General features: G+C 56.0%; 1 protein-coding gene across 1 annotated transcript in view; it reads left to right on the forward strand.

Annotated features, from left to right (window-relative positions):
* The first annotated feature begins 8,625 nt into the window (after positions 1-8,625).
* The window catches only part of CDH5 (cadherin 5), a 37,203-nt gene continuing 27,632 nt past the window's right edge, over positions 8,626-18,196 (forward strand). Inside the window, exon 1 of the mRNA XM_036834644.1 lies at positions 8,626-8,741. The gene's annotated coding sequence lies outside the window, so the exon portion shown is untranslated. The remainder of the gene's footprint in view (positions 8,742-18,196) is intronic.

The raw sequence follows: 18,196 nt of genomic DNA on the forward strand, positions 1-18,196 counted from the left end.
ATATGTCAAATACTGTCAAACTGTATACCTTAAACATATGCAATTTATTGTATACCAATTATTCCTCAATAAAACTTTTAAAAAATAAATAAAGCTCAATAAAGTTTTTTTTTTTTTTTTTTTTTAAGAGTGGTAACTCTATCGTTGTTGTTTGTCATGGAGAAGATGATACTTGGATTGAATTTCAGGAAGTTGGAAGGACAAGAGGTTCTCTGGGAGGTGGAATTCCAGGCAGTAGGATGGCACATGCAAGGGCTCTGTGGCCTGACAGAGCACTGTGCTTGCAGGGAACTCACTCCCCCAGCATAGCTGGAGCTGAAGGGTGAGAAGCAGGACTGCAGCGGGCAGCAGGGCCTTGAATACCCGGCTGAGGAACTCGGACCTTCTCCCAAAGAGCAAAAGATGGTAGTCATCAGGCAGGAACTGGCACCAAACAGCAGACTAGTGAAAACAGAGGTGGGGTGGGGTGAGACTATGCATGACCGTCCCAGAGTGAGGGAGGGCCATAGTGAGAGTCCCAGAGCTGAGGCCCTGCAGCGCTGGCCTACAGGGTGGGAAAGGGTGGCAAACCATCCCCATCCAGCCTCCCTTGTCACCAGGAGTCTAGACCCTCCAAACCACACCACCCTGACCCCAGTCTTCCCTCACTCCAGCCAACGACCACCATGTGTTTCCTGTGAGTGACCACAGCCAGGACTCAAAAGCAGAAGGAAACCTTCCCAGAAGTACAGAGTGGGAGGAGCTGCCCTCAGAAGGGGTCCTTCAGCCCAAGGCAGGGGAATCCCTGATGATGGCCAGATTCTCAGACACAGGGGGGTACAGAAACAGCCCAAGCCTTTGAAGAGTTGTCCATACAGACAAACAGTCCACCAGTTTCCTCCTCTCCGCTGGCAGGACTGCCACAGCACCACCCTGCCCTCCCTGCCAGCAGGCTTGTTAGAACTGTACGTAAACTGAGTTAACAGGCTCAGAGACACCCCTGTGCATATGAGCATGAGCCCAGGGGCCGGGGAGGGTTGCTTTGGGCTGGGTAGAGTCTCTCTTGTTTCCCTCCTGGTTCTCAGTGGCATGGCAGGTGGATGAGGCTGGGGGACCCCCAAGACCTCCACCAGCTGTGATCAGTTCCCCCCAATCTGCCTTGAGCTCTCCCTGGCAGCTTCCTTCCCCAAGACCAGCTCAGACTCCCACCACCTTGCTGGACTGCCCAGAAGCTCTGCCTCACAGGCCACAGGGCGCAGGGTCTGGAGACAGCTGAGGGGCCTGGAGAAGGGCCAGAGCCCTGTTTGCCCCATCAAGAGGCAGGATCAAGCGGCTCCTGACCCACCTTCCTGCCCCACAGATGGCAAAGCCTCCGCTCCATTGTTCTCTGGGACACTTGATGCAGGACACAAGCAACGCGGGGCCCAGAGGTAGGAAGTCCTGGCTTCCGTGTAGCAAGCTCTCTGCCAGACTCAGGCTTGCCCTCCAATCAGGGAGGAAGGGCCCTTGGTCCCATCCTGCCACTCCCGGCTCGCTGGGCCACCCTGGAGCAAGGCCTTGACCTCTCTGGGCTTCTGCAGGAGATGAGGGTGCACAAGGCTTGGTCAACAGGGTAACAGAGGCAGATGATTCCAGATCATGGAGGAGGAAGGGGCTGCCCCCAGGCCTGGCCCTCCTCTGGCCCAGCTGTACCCCTCAGCCCACTTGTGCACCCATAAACACACATGGTCACATCAATGTGGGCGTCTTACATGGTCCACGCAAGCTCTGGCACGTACACATGTAGCCACACGGCTGCCGAACAAACACCGCGCACATGCAGAGGCCGCGCTCACACCCTCACACGTACGTCCCCACCATCAACCTCTCTGTGGCGTCACTGTCACGACTAACGTTTATAGAGTGGCTACTGTATGACAGAGACAGCTCTGTGCACTTTACTTGAACCTTCTCAATGACTCCTTCCAGAAACCCCACGAGGAAGGCACGCGATCACTCCCATTTTACAGAACGGGAAACTGAGGCACCAAAGGTGTGTCCAGGATCAGCGGGACGGTAAGCAGCAGGCATGCCCGGGACCTCAACCCTCACATCAGGCTGCTCCTGGGTACCCCTCAGCCCCGAGCTCGAACGCCGCTTCCTAACAGCCTGCCCGGATGTGGTGGGAGAAAAGTGAGAAACATCTGGGAAAGTGCTGTGCAGATAAGGTATTGTTCTCACTGTCGGGAATTCAATCCCTGTTCAATCGGTCCCTTCCTGGCCAAGGAAAGGCCTCACTTAGTCCAGCTCCAGCAACTGTACACTCAACAGCCACAGCTTGTGGCTCCCCAGCCTGGCCACAGACCACCAGACTGGACGGGGCGAATCACCTAAAATTCAGGGCTCCTCGGGGCCCACCCGGTGAGAGGCCCCCCGGGATCCCCCTGCCTGAGCTCCCCAGCATGGCTTGAAAGGCCCCGGCCGCCTGGCTTCACCCCAGCCAGTCCCTGATTTCCCCCTCCCAGCAGCTCACCTAAGCAGCTTCCACCCAGGGAATGGCGTCTCCTTCCCAAACAGGCCTCTGTGCCTTTGACCTTGCTGTTCTCTCTGCCTGGCCAGTCCTTCCTCTTGCCCTGCCCATTCTGGCAGCTCCCCAGGCTACCTCCTCCAAGCACCCCCGGCACGAGGCACACACCTCTGTCACCAACCTGGCTCCACCAGCGCCGCTCACACTGGTCTGACACATCGAAAGCGGGGACCCAGCCTGGGTCACCTCTGCGTCCCCCATGCCCACCTCAGAGCTAGACAAAGCCTGCACATCATGAAATGTATTTTTTAAATAATAAACAAGCACAAAACACTGTCAAACAATGACATGTTGACTGGAGTAGGATGATGATGTAGAGTGAGCACTCAACTGGGAACTGGAAGAGGAGGGTTGGAATCCTGGCTCCGCTACTCAGGAGCTGTGTGACCTTGGGCAAGTTACTCAGCTTCTCTGAGCCTCAGCTCCATCAGGGAAATAGGAATATGAATAGTACCTACACTTCTCAGGGCTGTAGTGAGGAATCGTTACATAAGAGGGGAGGAGCCCAGTAGGCTTTGGAACTGAATGAGTGGGGTACAGGTGAGATGGGATCTTTCCAAGGGGCAAGACGCTTTCCAGAACGGGAGTTTAGCAGGGCTTGATGGAGGGGTGGTGCTGGGTTGGGCTAACAGAGGTAAGAAGGAAGAGCATCCTGGGTGCAAGGGAAACTGTGCAACTCAGGTTGGGACTTGAACCCCAAGGGCCGGGACTCGAACCCAGCCAAAACCCAGACTAGGACTTGAACCCATGCTCTTTGAACTGAGATCACACACCACCTGGTCTCAGGACTTAATGAAGCTCAGGTCCTTGATGTCTCACTGCAGAAAGAACTCAGTGAGAGACAAAGTAATAGGTAAGAAGTGGATTTATTTAGAGAGAAACACACTCCACAGACAGAGTGTGGGCCATCTCAGTTTTTATAGGGGTGGGTACTTTCATAGGTTAATGAGTGGGAGGAGTATTGCAGCTATTTTGGGGAAGGGTTGGGGATTTCCAGGAATTAGGTCACCGCCCACTTTTTGACCTTTATGGTCAGCCTTGGAACTGCCATGGCGCCTGTGGGTGTGTTACAATGAGCATATACTGAGGCTCAAGGTCAGTGGAAGTCAACTTGTCCGCCATCTTGGACCTGTTTGGTTCTAAACAGTCTATGTCGTGTCCTTGGGCTATGTCATTCTTTCAAAGGTTGTGCCCTGGCCCCTTCCCTCCTGTTTCCCAAGGACAGCATAGGCAAAGGCCCGGAGGCAGGCGGCCGCAGCAGCTCAGCCTAAGGTGGGCCTGGGGTGTTCAGCAGGGCTCAGCACGTTCGCGGGAGCCCTGGCTTGAGGTGGGCAGTGCCACCCTGGGCTAGCTACTCAGTGCTGTAAAAGGGGAAGAGCCATATGCCCTCTCAAGGTCGCCCTGCGTATTAAAAATAAGGCTCAGAGCCTGGTCCAGGAAAGACACATAATAGGTTGGTGACTGTAATTGTCCACCCCAGTCTCAGCGTTTATCAAGGGACAGTCTCTTTCACCTCCCTGGGTCCCCACCCCCAGCCGGGACAGAGCTGGGCCCCCAGCAGGGCTGAGAGGCTGACTGACTGATTCAGTGCCTCGTTGAAGCCTTTGAGAAAAGGACCCACTATGTGCTGGAATATACCGCAGACCACAGCTACACTCGCCCCACGCCCGGGTCTGTCTCAACGTGCCGGCGACTCATGCACCCACTCATCCATGCTCTCACTCGCGCATTCATTCGTTCAATGACCCCAGCTCTGGGCCCACCCTGAGCTCAGCTCTGAGCGGCCAGAGGCGAGCCCAGCCCCCGCGTGGAGCGGCGCTCCTCGTTCCTTGCGGAGCCGCAGCTGAGGGTGAGACTCCTCCCCCGCTCCTCCTCCCTCCTGAGCCCCTGCGGGCTACCCTACACCGACCCCCCCCTTCTGCTTCCTCTGAAGGCTGTGTTCACTGCCCCCTCCACAGCCAGGGGGCCTCCCCCAAATCCCTGCTGCACCGAAGGCCAAAGTGCTTTCCTTTGGTCTAAAACTCAGCAGGCTGCTCACACAGCGCCCTGCGCTCAGGCTCGCGGGTAACACAGCCCTCTCCTGCCCACCCCACCCCACCCCTGCCCCCAGTGGGCAGCCTGGGAGCCCAGGGCACTCAACTGTCCCCTCTGTCCCCCCAGCCCAGGGAAAGTCTGAGCCTCAGGTACCCACACTCATCAGCTGCAGGTTTCGAGCAATTATCTGGAGAAAAGAGGAAGGAAATGAAAAATATTTCAGCCATCAAATCAAGCCACGGACAGACCCACGGAGTATATCCCAGGCGCTTTCACAGGAGCATCCTAACTTTATCCCTCCCTACGTGTTCTGTGACACTGTGAGCTGTGCTCACGCTCTCTGCCAGGGCTTTGCCTGCAGGTGCGGGGCCACTCCGTGCAGGGGTGGAGAGCCCTGCACACCCACACACTCCCTGCAGAAGTTGCAGATCTGATCCACAGTGGGCTGGCTGCCCTTCTATGAGCCCACGGTTTCAAGTCCACGTTTACGGAGCGCTCACCCCGTCCTGTGCGCCCACCAGGAACAGACACGCAAAGGAGACACAATCCAGGGGCAGGGAAGAGAGAGAAGCAGATGAGCGAGGTGGTGGGCCGTGAAGGGGGTCTGTGTAAAAGGCTTCAGGGGCCCAGAGGAGGGAACGGAGTGGCAGAGGAGAGGGCAGAGGAGACAAGCTCCGGGGGGGAGCAGGGGATGGGGGCTCTGCAAGCAGGTGAGGGGGGCAGAGGAAGCAGCCCAGTGAGCGGAAGAGTGTGGGCAAAGACCCTGTGGCCCGGCTTCCCTGTGCCATCCTTGGGCCTCCCACACTGTGGGGAAGAAGGAACGGGATCGCTTGTTGATAAGCCCCTTCTGTGCGCCAGACTCAGCCAGGGAGGAAAGCTTGGTGGGTGAGGAGATGGCCTCTGGACACAGAGGCCTGGCTGGGAATTTCCAGTCCACCACTGACAAGCTCTGTGATCTTGGGAGCACTTAGTTCCCAGGCTATGTTTCCCCATCTGTATAATGGAAATAACAATAAAACCCTCCCCCAGGGTTGTCCTGAGGATTGAAAGGGGTGTCCCATGGAGGGAGAGCTCCCAGGCCAGGGTCCTCCAATGTGAGTGTGCAAACATGTGGCCTAGGAGCTACATACGTGTATGTCTCAGGGTTCCACTGCCAGACATTCTGCCTCTGCCACCCTGCTGGGGCCTAGGAATCTGCATTTTCAACACACGCTCCCCAGGTGACTCTGAGACAGGCGGCCAGAGGACCACACTTTGAGAAATACCTGTTCAACGCATGTGTGCTGTTAAAATCATTTATTTTCATTGTCTCATCTGCTGCTCCGACAGCCCTGCAAAGTCTGAACTGGTAACTCATTTCACAGGTGAGGAAAGAGACTCAGAGAGGCAAGCCAGTTGCTCCAGGTCACACAGCCAGTGATAAGCTGGCATAGAATCTGCACTGGGTCTGTCAACCCCCAAGCCTGAACCTCTCCAAGCAAGATGTCATAGGGCCCCCTCCCTGGTCAACTTATGTCCTGGCAGAGGCCGGGTGGATGTCCCCAGGCCTTGTTATCACACTCCCCAGCCCACCCACACCACCTCCATTGTCACTTCCCCCTCCAGCTACTAATCAGGTCTCGCAGACCATCCCGTTTCCTGCCGGCCCTCTGGCTGCCTCCTTTGCTCCTGATGGTACCTTCCTGGCCTTGTGTCCTCCCGTCACCTCCTTTGCCTCCAGAGGAGTTGGAATCGGGGCTGGGCAGTGGCAGAAATCGGGCAGGAGACCCTGAGGGGACCCTCAGGGCACGAGCTTCCCTCTATGGCCTGGACTACCTCTCTGTGGGGGCCCCATCCCCACCCCCGGGGCACATGCCTGGATGACCAGCCCCTTGTTTACAAATGACAGGAACAGCAGGTTTCAGGGCAGAGTCAACTTCCTCCCAGACTGAGATCACAAAGGGAATTGGCAGATGGTGCCAGGACAAACCCCATCCCTGTCTGCCACCAGGGCTGAGTCTGAGACCCAGCAGGAAGTGATGCCCGGGCCTGGCCCAACCTCATGGGCACACAGACCACAAGGGCAGGCAGTCAGCACAGGCGGGTGTGAGGAGAAGTCAGGCTGAGGCACGAGCGACGGAGCCCTGGCCGGTCCTGGCTTCTCTGTGGCCACCCCACCCCACTGGCAGGAGAAGGCAGAGTTAATCCTGTTGGAGAAAAAAGTGCTGAGCCTTTGTTTGTTCATTCCACAAACAGCCAGTGATGTGCGGCTTCCCGCGCAGAGGTCCGCCTCAGGACCATCCTCCCTCCAGCATCATCTGCCTTCCCTGCTGCTAGAGTCCCCTCAGCGCACGAACATGCCAGCACTGCTTTAAAACAAAACCTAAAATCCTCCCATCTCTCTGTTCCATTCACTGCGAGTCTGGGGGAAGGAGCCGGGATCACACGCCTCCACTTCCTGATCCCCCTGCACCAGCCGCCGCCCCCCTCAGTCCCTCATGTCTACTCCTTCCCCTTTAACCTGCTCTGGTCACAGCCATCAATGACCTCCGACTTCCAAATCCAGTGGTCCAGTCTCAGTGCTCACCTTTCCCAGGCTGACCCAGCCAACACCCCTTCCCTCCTTCCCCCCCCCCACCCCGGGCTCTCTCCTAAGGAATCTACAAATCTCAGAGGCCCGGGGCCTCCCTCCCTGTAAGCTCGTCCACTGCCATGGCCTCAGGTGCCAGCCATAAGCTCAGGGCTTCCAAAACTCACCTCCAGGCTGAGTGTCTCCAACTGTATCCACCCTTGTCTCTCACTGTCTCCAACTGCATCCACTAAATCCACCCCCCGTCCCCAACTGTATCCACCTATATCCAACTATCTACCTCTATCTCCAACTGCCAATCTGACACGGCCACTTGGGTGTCTAAAAGCCACCTCAAACTCCACATGCCTGGAACAGGGAAATCTTTATCTTCCCCTCCCCAAAAATACCCTCCCGCTCCATTCCCCATCTCCACACCAGTGTCCACTGACTTAGTGCCCCTGGGCAAGGCTCTCTCCCTCTCAGGTCTCTGTTTGCCCAGCTGTATAAGAGAACCAGTTCGGGACTTCCCAGCCATTCATCCATCCATGGAAAAACAGGGGCAACTAGTCAAAGATTCCCACTACCTGCCCTGGGAGATTCCAAATCAGTTGGACTGGGGTGGGGCCCCGGTATCTGCGGTTTGTAAAACCTCCTCTTGTAACTCTCATGATGAACAGAATCTGAGCACCTTCTGCCCGCAGCTTCTTGGTTCTTACGGTCCCTGGTCCTGCCTTCAGCTTCCCCATCTTCCACGCCCCTCTTGGACTCTTGTTTATCTCAACAGCCATGTGAGGCTGAGGTTATATTATCCCCATTTTACAGAAGAGGAAACTGAGGCTGGGGTGGAGGTGCATGACTGGCCCATCAGGCACCTGACTCCGCCTGATATTCCTAAACCCAGACGGCGCTCCCCCTAACCCCCAACACCCAGGCTGGCACCTTACAGCTGGAACCCAGGCCCACGCCCACCGGAAGTCAATCCAGTTCACAGACCCAGGAGCTGCGGCCTGTTCCCATCTCCTACCCACCCCACCGCAGAGGCCCCTGAGGCCTCCCCAGCCACTGCAAAGTCTGCCCTTCCCCCAGCATGGTGACCCAGGCTGGATTTCTGGCTGTGCTACGCCCCAGCTGAGTAGACAAGCACCTTAAACTTGCTGAGTTTCAGTGTCCTGAGCTATAAAGTGGGGGTGACGGCACCTGCCCTCGGGGTTACAAGGAAGGTGAACGAAGCCCCTTGGCAGGTGTTGCGCTCAAAGACTCAGAGCTGAGGCCTGGGGTTGGGGCCCGAGTTAAGCATCCCGGCCAAGTCCAGGGCTAGGCCTCCATGGGGACAGCCCAGCTGGGCCGAGGAGGCCGCCCACCACAGGGCCTGCCTCTCTGCAGCCAGCCCGGCCCTCACAAATGAACAATAACAGGAAACCATCCTTGTGGGGGGGGGGCACATGGGCCAGGGCCAGCTGGAAAACCTGAAGGGGTGGCGGCCAGGCCTCCCTCACCGCCGGGTGGGGCTCCCCTCCAGAGGCTGTTGGCCGAGCTCTGCAGTTCCACGGCACGCTCAGCCCCGGCCGGACAGCCAGACGGAACGGACACACCTCTCAGCCCACAGGCAAGGTGAGTGAGGGTCCTTGACTTCCCCATATGTAGAATGGTCATCATCGGCTCCCAGGGAAGCGCCACTCCTTGGGGTAGACTGGGTCTCCTGGCTCACAACAGGGCTGGGAAGGTGCGCCCAGGGGTGGTGCCGTGGACACGGAGGGATGTTCTCAGGGAAGGGGTAAGCTCGGCTCTCCCACAGGTGGACTCCCAGACTCAAGGGCCCACTGGCTTCCGTGGGTGCTGGGCTCAGATGCTCAGAGGGCAGGACTCCGCCTGAGTAGCCCAGCATGCCAGGGGCAGAGGACTGGCACCCAAGTGGTGCCCCTTCCCCCACCAGAGAGGATTTACCACGGATGACATCATCCCCTCCCCTCGAAAGCTCTGTGCTGGGATTGAGAGAGGAGCCCTGGAAGGGGAGCTTGGAGCCTCGCCCCTCCCTGTCAGCCACTGCCCCCATTTTCAGTACAGGCAAGCTGAGGCTTGACTCTGGGCACCTGAGGCCCTACCTGTGGAATCCCCTCCCCTCCTTCCCCAGACACCGTAGGGGCCGGTTACGAGCTGCGGAAGCTGTAGTTTTTCTCCCCCAAAACCGAGGTACCCGTAGATTGGGGCCCAAGGGACCCAGCAGCCCTCATATTTTAGAGAAGTTCCCCCCAAAGACTTGAAGGCAGGCGGTCTAGGGTGAGAGCCGTCCTGGATACAAATCCCAGCTCTACCACTTGCTTCCCGTATGACTTTGGGAAAATTACTCAGTGTCTCCAAAACTCAGTTTGCTTGTCTGAACAATGGAGATGGCGATTCTTTTTGCAGTTCATCGTGAGAGCTGGAGAAAATGCCTACAGAAGGCTCTGAAGCACTGGAGCTCATTATTTTATATTACCAGCAAGCTGATGAATTAGATACAGCCTTTCTCCATTTCTCAGTTGAGGCAACTGAGATTTGGAGCAAGAACTTGTACCCCAAAGCCCAGGCTCTTTCCAGAACCACGCAGCTTCTCATGTGCCAGCCTCCTCATCTGTAAACTGGAAGAAAGGGTCTTTTCGTGAGTCAATTAAAGGAAGCGATATACACACTTGGTACCGGGAACGGATCATAGGAGGGGAGCTTTAAGAAATCACAGCTGAATTTACCTGCCACTCAGAGCTGACCGTGGCTTGAGTGTCACAAAGGTTTTGACCCCTGAGGTCGGTCAGTCCCCAGCAGGTGAGAGATGCGTCAGCTCACCCTCCAGCGAGCACTCTGGGCAGCTACTCTGCGCCAAGCACTATGCTTGTTCCTCACCCCCACCCCATGGACATTTCTGCCATGGGTGGCGGGCAGACAGGATCCTGACAGGAGACGAAGAGCATTCCAGGGGAGGCAGGGAGCCTGGGCAGTTCATTGGACCTGGAGAGGCCAGTGCAGCCAGGTTTTCAGAGCAGGGAGTGGCAGGAGGGCCACTGATGCTGAAGGCCATGAGTAAGTACCAGGACCGAGAATTCTGGTTCATCTTCAGGTGATGGGGAGCAGCGGGACCCTCCCATCTGGCCTGAGTCCAGCCATGTGTGGGCGCCAGCCTGGAGGGCAGCAGGTGATCAAGGGGCAGAGGAGCTTCTGCGCCTCCAGGCAGCCCTGCTAATTCTGGCTTCCCGTGGTGAGGGGGTAGGCGAGGGGCCCACTGGCCTTGCAGGGGTTAAGCTGCCCACCCTGCAGTCTAGACCTGAGCAGCGATTGTGCTGCTGAACAAGGGCCGGACATGGGGGCAGGAAGCTGGAGGGGCCATGCTTATTTTCTCCCATAGCTGGATGACTCACAGCTCTGCTGCTGCCTCGGGGATACACAGTGGACACACTGGCCACTAGCTCAGAGAAAAAAATCTTGAGCCCCTTGCCCATGGGATCCATCCCTTACTACTTCCATTACCTCTCTGCACCCCCCTTGGCATCCTTGAAGCTACTAAAAGAATTCCCATTTGACAGACAGGACCACAGAGTCTGAGGGAAGCTGAGCAGCCAGTCCAAGGTCACACAGTTACTATGAGGTGAAAGCAGGATATGAATGAGGCCAGCCCCTTCTGACCCCACTGCCCTGTCACACTCCATAGGGAAGCCTGGAGAGGGGAGAAGCCGGGGAGGATTGAACCTGACAGTTCAAGCCATAGAAGCAGGCACCAGGATGAGCCAGGAGCCCAGTGATCCTGGGGGAGGAATGTTCTAGGAGACAACTGCTGCCCTCAGCAGCTTGGCTTCTGGCTGGAGAGATACTGACAAGCCCATCGTAACCCAGATCCAAGCTGATGTTGGGTGGAGAAATCACGGAAGACTCCCTGGAGGAGCAGGAGCCCCAGAGGATGCTGGGAGGTCTTGGGTCTGCTCTCTGAGCTTCAGTCTTCTAATTTCTCTAGGGCAAGGGATGGACCACATGGTCTCTAAACTCATTCAGGGACCTCCAGATTGTCTGCCACAGCATAACGATCAGATTCTGGCAGGTGCAGACACTGGGAGGAGGGGGAAGTAGGGCCCATGAGGCTGGGCCAGGAAGGCAGTGAATGAGATTTCCTTCTAGAGAAGAACAGACAGGAGCAGGAGGTGGGCCCAGGGCAGAACCAGGAAATGAGGTCAGGTGTGAGTCGGCCAGTCAAGCCCACAGCTGCCAGGCCAGGCTGAGTGGGTAGGTGAGGGTTGAGACACCCACACATTTACTAAGCACCTACTGTGTGCTGGGCTTTGTACCCATGATCTCATTCAATCCTCCATTAGAGAGGAGGAAGCCAGAGCTCAGAGAGGGCAAGGAATGGGTCTAAGGCCACACAGCTCATGAGCAAACAGGCAAGTGTGTGAGACTTGTTGCTGCCAATGACTGCCTCAGAGCCCCAGGCAAAGTCAGAAAGCCCAGAGGAGGTTGGAAAAGGCTCTCCCAAGGGTGGTTTTTCTCTCCTTCAAGCTTTGAGCTGCCCCATTAGGAGATAAGGGAATGACCCAGAGACCCCAGGACAAATTTGTTTTGAATCGCACAGTAGGTCTGGTGAATTGGTTATATCTAGCTCAAAGACTGTATTGAGGATTCAGGGGCTGAGTTCAAGTTCAGTGGGAATGAACACTGTAATTGATTAGGGATGTCTGCCATGAGTATGTGAATGGCAACCCATGATCTCTGTTTTGCCAGCCCTACCTTCGGAAGCCCCCTGCACACGGGTGTATGTTCATCAGGGACCCCTAAGAAGGATAATCTGACCGTCCTCAAAGGATCAAAATCCTAATGGTGGTGTGTCTGACAAAGTGATGGGCCATTAGAGATGCTATTTGGTGACAGGAGGAGCTTCTCTGAGTTATATCAACCACTATATGTGCTCTGACCACCCAAGATGTTGTCAGCAGATTTGTGCAGATTTGTTTTAAATCCTGTGAGGAAGGAGGGAAGGAGGGAAGGAGTGCAAGATTAGAGCTGGAGACCAAGGCAGGCTGACAGACAGCAGTAGGGACACTGACACCTCAAGGTCCTCTGGGCCTTGCGTTCACGCCGCTGGATGCCGGGATGAAGTGGATGCCTGGTCAGAGACACCTGCGCCAGCAGGCAGAGGCTGCGCTGGAGCAGGAGCCAATCAGAAGACCTTGTTGGGGGTACGGACTGGGGCTTGAAGAGAAGCAGAGCATTCACCCAGGGGCCACAGCAAGGAAGGGCATTCGGGCAGAGGGAACAGCCTGTGTATTCCAGAAACGTCCAGTTCTCCTCGAGGCTGGGTGGGGCAGGGAGGTGAGGGAGAGGAGAGCCAGCGGGGTGGGCAGGGACACTCCGTGCTGGGCCTTGAACGCTGGCTCAGGAGCTAGGCTTCATCCTGCAGGGTGTGGGAGCCAGGGAGGAGCGGTCAGCAGGGGAGCAGCGTGGGCAGCTCTAAGGGGAGCCGAGGGAGGGAGGCTGTTGGCAGAACCTGAGGGGAGGGGATCGGGTCTGGGACCCGCAAGAGCAGGTCACGGGGCTGAACTGAGGCCCAAACCAGGATAAAGCCCCAAGGGGCCAGCTCATAGCTGCCCGGCCCCAAGGCTCCCAGGGACTCACCCTTCATCCTCCCAGGGCTGGCGATCCCTGAACGAGGCTGGGGGTCACTGGCTCCAACCTCGACCCTAGACTGAGGCTCGAGGTGTGGAGTGGGAGGGCGGTGGGACAGCCGCCCAGGGCCACACAGGGGGCAGGGGCTCTAGCGCCCTCACCCCCACCCCTGCAGGTTCTGGGCCTCTCCTCCCACCTCCTGGCCCCTCATCCCTGACCCAGGGCCTCTGGGCTGGAGCCCAGAGCCTGCAGGAGGCTGGGCTGGGACTGAGCATGCAGTCCACCCTCCGCGGCTTTGCCTGGGGCTGGGCTCTGCTGCCAGGTCTTGTCCTAGCTGCTGGCGGGTGTGCTGGGCGGGAGAGGGGCCAGCCCCGCAGAGAGGAGACTCTTCGGGGGACAGGGGTGTGTGCTCGTGTAGGCAGCACGTTTGTGTGTCTGTGTGGCCTGAGGATGTCATGTGTGTATCCCTGACCTGGAGTCTTCCTCTACCCCACCCCCAAGGGCCCTCCAGTCTGCTCAATAAACGCCCAAAGCCCAGACTTAGTCCCTGAAACCTAAGGCTTGAACAGGGTCGGGGCAGAACCGTCCCGGCCGGGGGCGTTTGCCAGGCTGCCCGCTGAGCAGTTCCCAGCTGGTCCAGGCTTCCCAGGGTCCATTTAACTACAAAAGGAGAAGCCCCAACCTGCCCCCCTTCCATCTCCCTCTGGGTCCCCCTGGCTCCTTCTTTTAAAGAGCACAGAGCTGAGCGGACCTCACAGCCCCTTTGAGGCCAAACGCCAGTGACAGAGGGGGGGCCACAAAGAGAAACAGACTGTCTCACAGCAGATCAGAGAGAGGCAGGATTCACTGCTGGGCTGAGACCCTCCAAGGAATCAGGGCCCTCCCCTCTCTGCCCTCTCACATCTTCCTCTACGCCTCCATCAAAACACCACAATTTGAAACTGCTTTTATCAAGTGGTTAATGTCTCTACACAAGGGTGCAGCCTGTGTAGGCTCCCCACTTGTAGTTCAGTACCTGGCACATAGTAGGTGCTCAATAAATGTTTGTTGAATGACTGTATAACCTCCAGGCTCTAGAGAGGGCTTCAGAGAAGTGGTGACATGTGACCTAAGTCCAGGCAGAGGTGAGAGAACGGCAAGTGCAAAGGCCAGAAGCTGTGACCAGGCCTGGTGGGTGTTACCATCCCACAGGCTGGGGCTCCTCTTCGAGGCTCACCAAGCAACACCCCCCAACTTTTTTCTCTAATTTTTAAATTTATTTATTTATTTTGGCTGCACTGCGCAGCATGCGGGATCCTAGTTCCCCCAACCAGGGATTGAACCGGCGCCTCCTGCAGTGGAAGCGCGGAGTCCCAACCACTGGACTGCACCCTTGAGACCCAGACAAGGAACTGGAGAGGAGCAGAGGCACATAACCTCTCCAGCCCCCGCCAACTTGGCTCAGCCTTCAGAGCCACCCCTCAGTCCTCAGGCCCAACCCAGGCATCTAGGTTCTGAGCTCAGTGGTCCCACCCACTGTGGACACAGACCCAAACCCAGGAGTTCTCCAAGGCCTTGCCCTCTGATCCGGGCATGACTGAGCCCAGCCATTCCCCAGATGCTCCGAGGTTCCTCTGCCCCTTCTCCTGGGCTCCACGCCCATTACCAGGGGCCTGGGCCACACACTCTGTCCTCTCATTTTGGGCCCCTTGGACCTTCCCAGACTGACCGAGGGCGCAGAGGGCCCACCCTCATCCATCAGTCCATTTGGAGCTGCCCCCAAAAGCCTCTAACACAGCTCCAGGGACCGAGCATCGTCACGGATCCTGGGTAACAGGGACACGGGCCAGCACCTGGCCTCTGGGTGCCCAGCAGGCACATCTGAGCTGCCGAGCGAATCCCCTCTCCCCCACATCTGTTGTCAGGCAAGGCCCCGGGGCTACTCAGCTGGGCATTTCTGAGCACAGAAATCAGTTCCAAGATCCTCAGGCCCACTACACATCTGTGGTACCGCAAACCCACCCAGCAGCAGCCTGATCCCTCCAAAAACTTGGTAAGAGCAACCAAGAGAAGTGACTCCTACTTATAGGAAAGTAAAGGGCTAAAATAAACCTGACCCCAGCTGTGCTCTGACCACACCTCCAGAGGTGTGGCCAAGGGAAATTCTGTTTCCAGCTGTGGGTCCAGCAAATCCTACCGGCTGACTTCCTCTCCAACAGCAGGAGGAGGAGGAACGATTTTTCGACAAAACCCTTCCTCTCGGCCCCCATTTACGTGGACAAATTTCTAACACAAAAGGCAAAAGACACAAATAAACATGGCTTTTCAGATGGAAAAGTCCCTCAGGACCCTCTGAGATCGGGTGTAGAAGGAGCCCAGGATTTAGAGAAAGATAGATCTGGGTGAGGGTTCCAGATCTACCACTTACGAGGTGTTTGTGTCTGAGCCTCAGTTTCTTCTTCTGTGAAATGGGGATGATAATTCCTACATCCTGAGGATACTGTGAAAACTAAATGAGATTTCATCTATGAAAGCCAAACATGGAGAACAGCTGCTTATTATTACTATTATTACTACCATTATTATTATTATTACATGTTAATGTCACCACAGAAATAGAGAGAGAGTGGCATGATGGAAAGGCACTATTCAGGGTGAAAGGCAGCCTAAGTTCAAATCCTGGCTCAACTACTTGCCGCTGTGTGACCCAGGAGGGCTCACTCCACCTCTCTGAGCCTCACCTGCAAAATGGGATTACTGACAACTACCTGGCAGTTTGCAAGGTTTAAGTGAGATAAGGTTTCAGTGTGCCACTGTGGAGGTGTTCCAAAGAAGAGACTTTATGAAGGAAACACTTACAGAGCTGTGAGCTCAGTCAAGGGAACAAACGGGATGTTGAGTCCTGCAGAGACCAGCAGAAGACCACCACAGGACCAAAGGGACAAAGAGGAGGGAAGGGTGTTTCCCGAACCCAGTGAGGGACGGATGGGACCCATAGAAGCTACCGGGATGGAGAGGTGCAGTCACAGCAGGAAAAATGAACCAGAGCAGAGAGCAGCAGGGAAGAAGTACCCCAACTTTTCTCCTCCCATCCTCAGATGCCTGCTGGAGCCCCCACTGGCCAAACACCAGAACCTCGCGCCTGTAGGCCAAGGGTCAGTCCCCTTGACACAGAGTAGAGGTCAGGGGAAGGGTGAGGGAGTGGATTCAGCAGGGTGGGGACCTGCAAATCCCCCAACCAAATGGTTGGGCGTTCAGGAACAAGAATGGTAAGCTAACTACTCAGTAGAGCAAAACAGAGTGTCGGCGAGGATTCATACATGCTTGGTTTTATTCTTAGTTACTTTTTTGGCCATGTTACAAATGTTTTTTTTAATTCAGGCCTGAAAACAACCCTGAGAGGTAGACACTAGTGTTCCCATTGTACAGATGATGAGACTGAGGCTCAGAGAGGTAGAGTCTCGTGCACAGTCACAGAGCAGCAAAGCAGCACAACTGACATTCTCTAAACCACAGAGCCTGCGATCACAACCGTCACCCTGCTCTGTGTGAACCCAAAGAGGAGAGAGCCATGTGTCACGTGTGGCTGGGCCTTGGGGAGAAGGGAAGATATAGACAGGGCAGGTAGAAAGCCGTTCTCCGGGAAGGGAAGGAAGCTGTGATTTGAGCCCAGCAATGGGACCTGGGTGTCAACCCTGGGACCAGCCCCAGGCAGTGCTGCAGTGGAAGATGCCCAGGGATGCATGAGATGCAAGATGAGGACTAGGGACGGCTCCCCAGAGGGGGACGTTTGGGCTCAAGCCTGGATGACAAGTTCACGAGACAGAGAAAGAGGAAAGACCTATGGGGCTGTCCTGGGCCACTTCTCCTCCCTCGCTACTTGCCCTCCTTCATGTTCCAGCCTCACAGTTTGAGCACCAGCCACGTGAAGGGACCGTCTGTAAGCTGCTCCAGCCCCACCTTCTCCCACACTCCAGGCCAGGTCTCCGGCAGCTGCTGGCCATGGCCATAGAGATGTTTCATAGCAACTCCAACCTGACACAGCCCACACAGACCTTTTGGTACCACTACCCGTCTTCCGAATCTCAGCAAAGCCCTGCCCCCGCCAACTGCTCAGGCCAAAGACTCGAGAGCCATCCTAGATTCCTCTCCACCCCTCACCCCCTACATTCCATTCACAGCAAGTCCTGTTAACTCCACCTCAAAAACACATCCCATGGCCACGCACCTCTACACCTGGTCTGGGCCACCATCACCTCTCGCCTGGACGACAGTGACCTCCCCTGCTGGTCTCCCCTCTCCCAGCCCGTCTCCTCACCTCAGCCAGGGATCTCTTCAAATCAGATCACGTCACCTTCCCTCGTGCTTAGGAAAAAGCTCTCTCTAGGCTGCCCTGTACAACCTAACTGCATTAGTTTCCTCCAACTGCTGTAACAAACCACCCCAAACGTGGTTGGCTTGAAACAACACAAATTTATGTATTTATTATAGTTCTGGAGGTCTGAAGTCCGAAATAGGTTTCGGTGGGCGAGAATCAGGACTGTTTCCTTCTGGAGCCTCTAGGGGAGAATCTATTTCCTTGCCTTTTTTGACTTCCAGAGGCCGCCCCCATTCCTTGGCCTGGGGCCCCGCAGCACTCCAACCTCTGTTTCCATCATCACATCTCCTTTTTTCCTGATTCTGACCCTCCTGCCTTCATCTTTTAAGGACCCTGTGATTGTATTGGGTCTATCCACATAGTCCAGGATAATCTCCCTATTTCAAGATCCTTAACTTAATCCTATCTGCTAAAAGTCCTTTGCCATGGAAGGTAATATTCACAGGTTCCAGGGATGAAGACGTGGACATCTTTGGGGGGCCATCATTCAGCCTACCACCCCAACCTGGTCACCTCTTCTGGAGCCCCCATTGTTCATCTGACCCAAGGGCCTTCTTTTGGTTCTTCAAACAAACGAACCATTTTTCTACCTCAGGGACTTTGCACTTGCTGATCCTTCTGCCTGGAATTCCCTCCCTTCCCCTGGCATTCCTAGGGCTGACACTCCGATGATGGCATGAGTATCATCTCTCTGAAAGGCCTCCCCTTGCCTTGAAGTCTCAGCCAGCTGCCCCCTCACCCTCTGCTGTGTCCCCCAGTGTAATTCCCTGAGAGCCTCTGCTCAGCAGCTGATGTTTTTCCTCATGTACTTATTTTCCTGGAGTTCCCACGACAGCGTGCACTCCCCGAGGACAGGTCCTGTCTGTCCTGCTCACTGCTGCATCCCAAAGCCTAGCACACAGTAGATGCTCAATACGCATCCGCTCAGGGCGCGGCCTCATATCTTGTCCTGCCCAGGGCCCTGAGAACTTCTCTCTCCCCATTTCTCAGTTTCACTTCTATTTGTTTTACTTTTTCATTTTTTGAGTCACTTCTCACTTGAGGGAGGAAGAAGGGAACAAGACATGCAGTTCCTTTTGAGGCAAAG

Source organism: Balaenoptera musculus, chromosome 19, assembly GCF_009873245.2.
Source record: "Balaenoptera musculus isolate JJ_BM4_2016_0621 chromosome 19, mBalMus1.pri.v3, whole genome shotgun sequence".
Taxonomy (NCBI): Eukaryota; Metazoa; Chordata; class Mammalia; order Artiodactyla; family Balaenopteridae; genus Balaenoptera; species Balaenoptera musculus.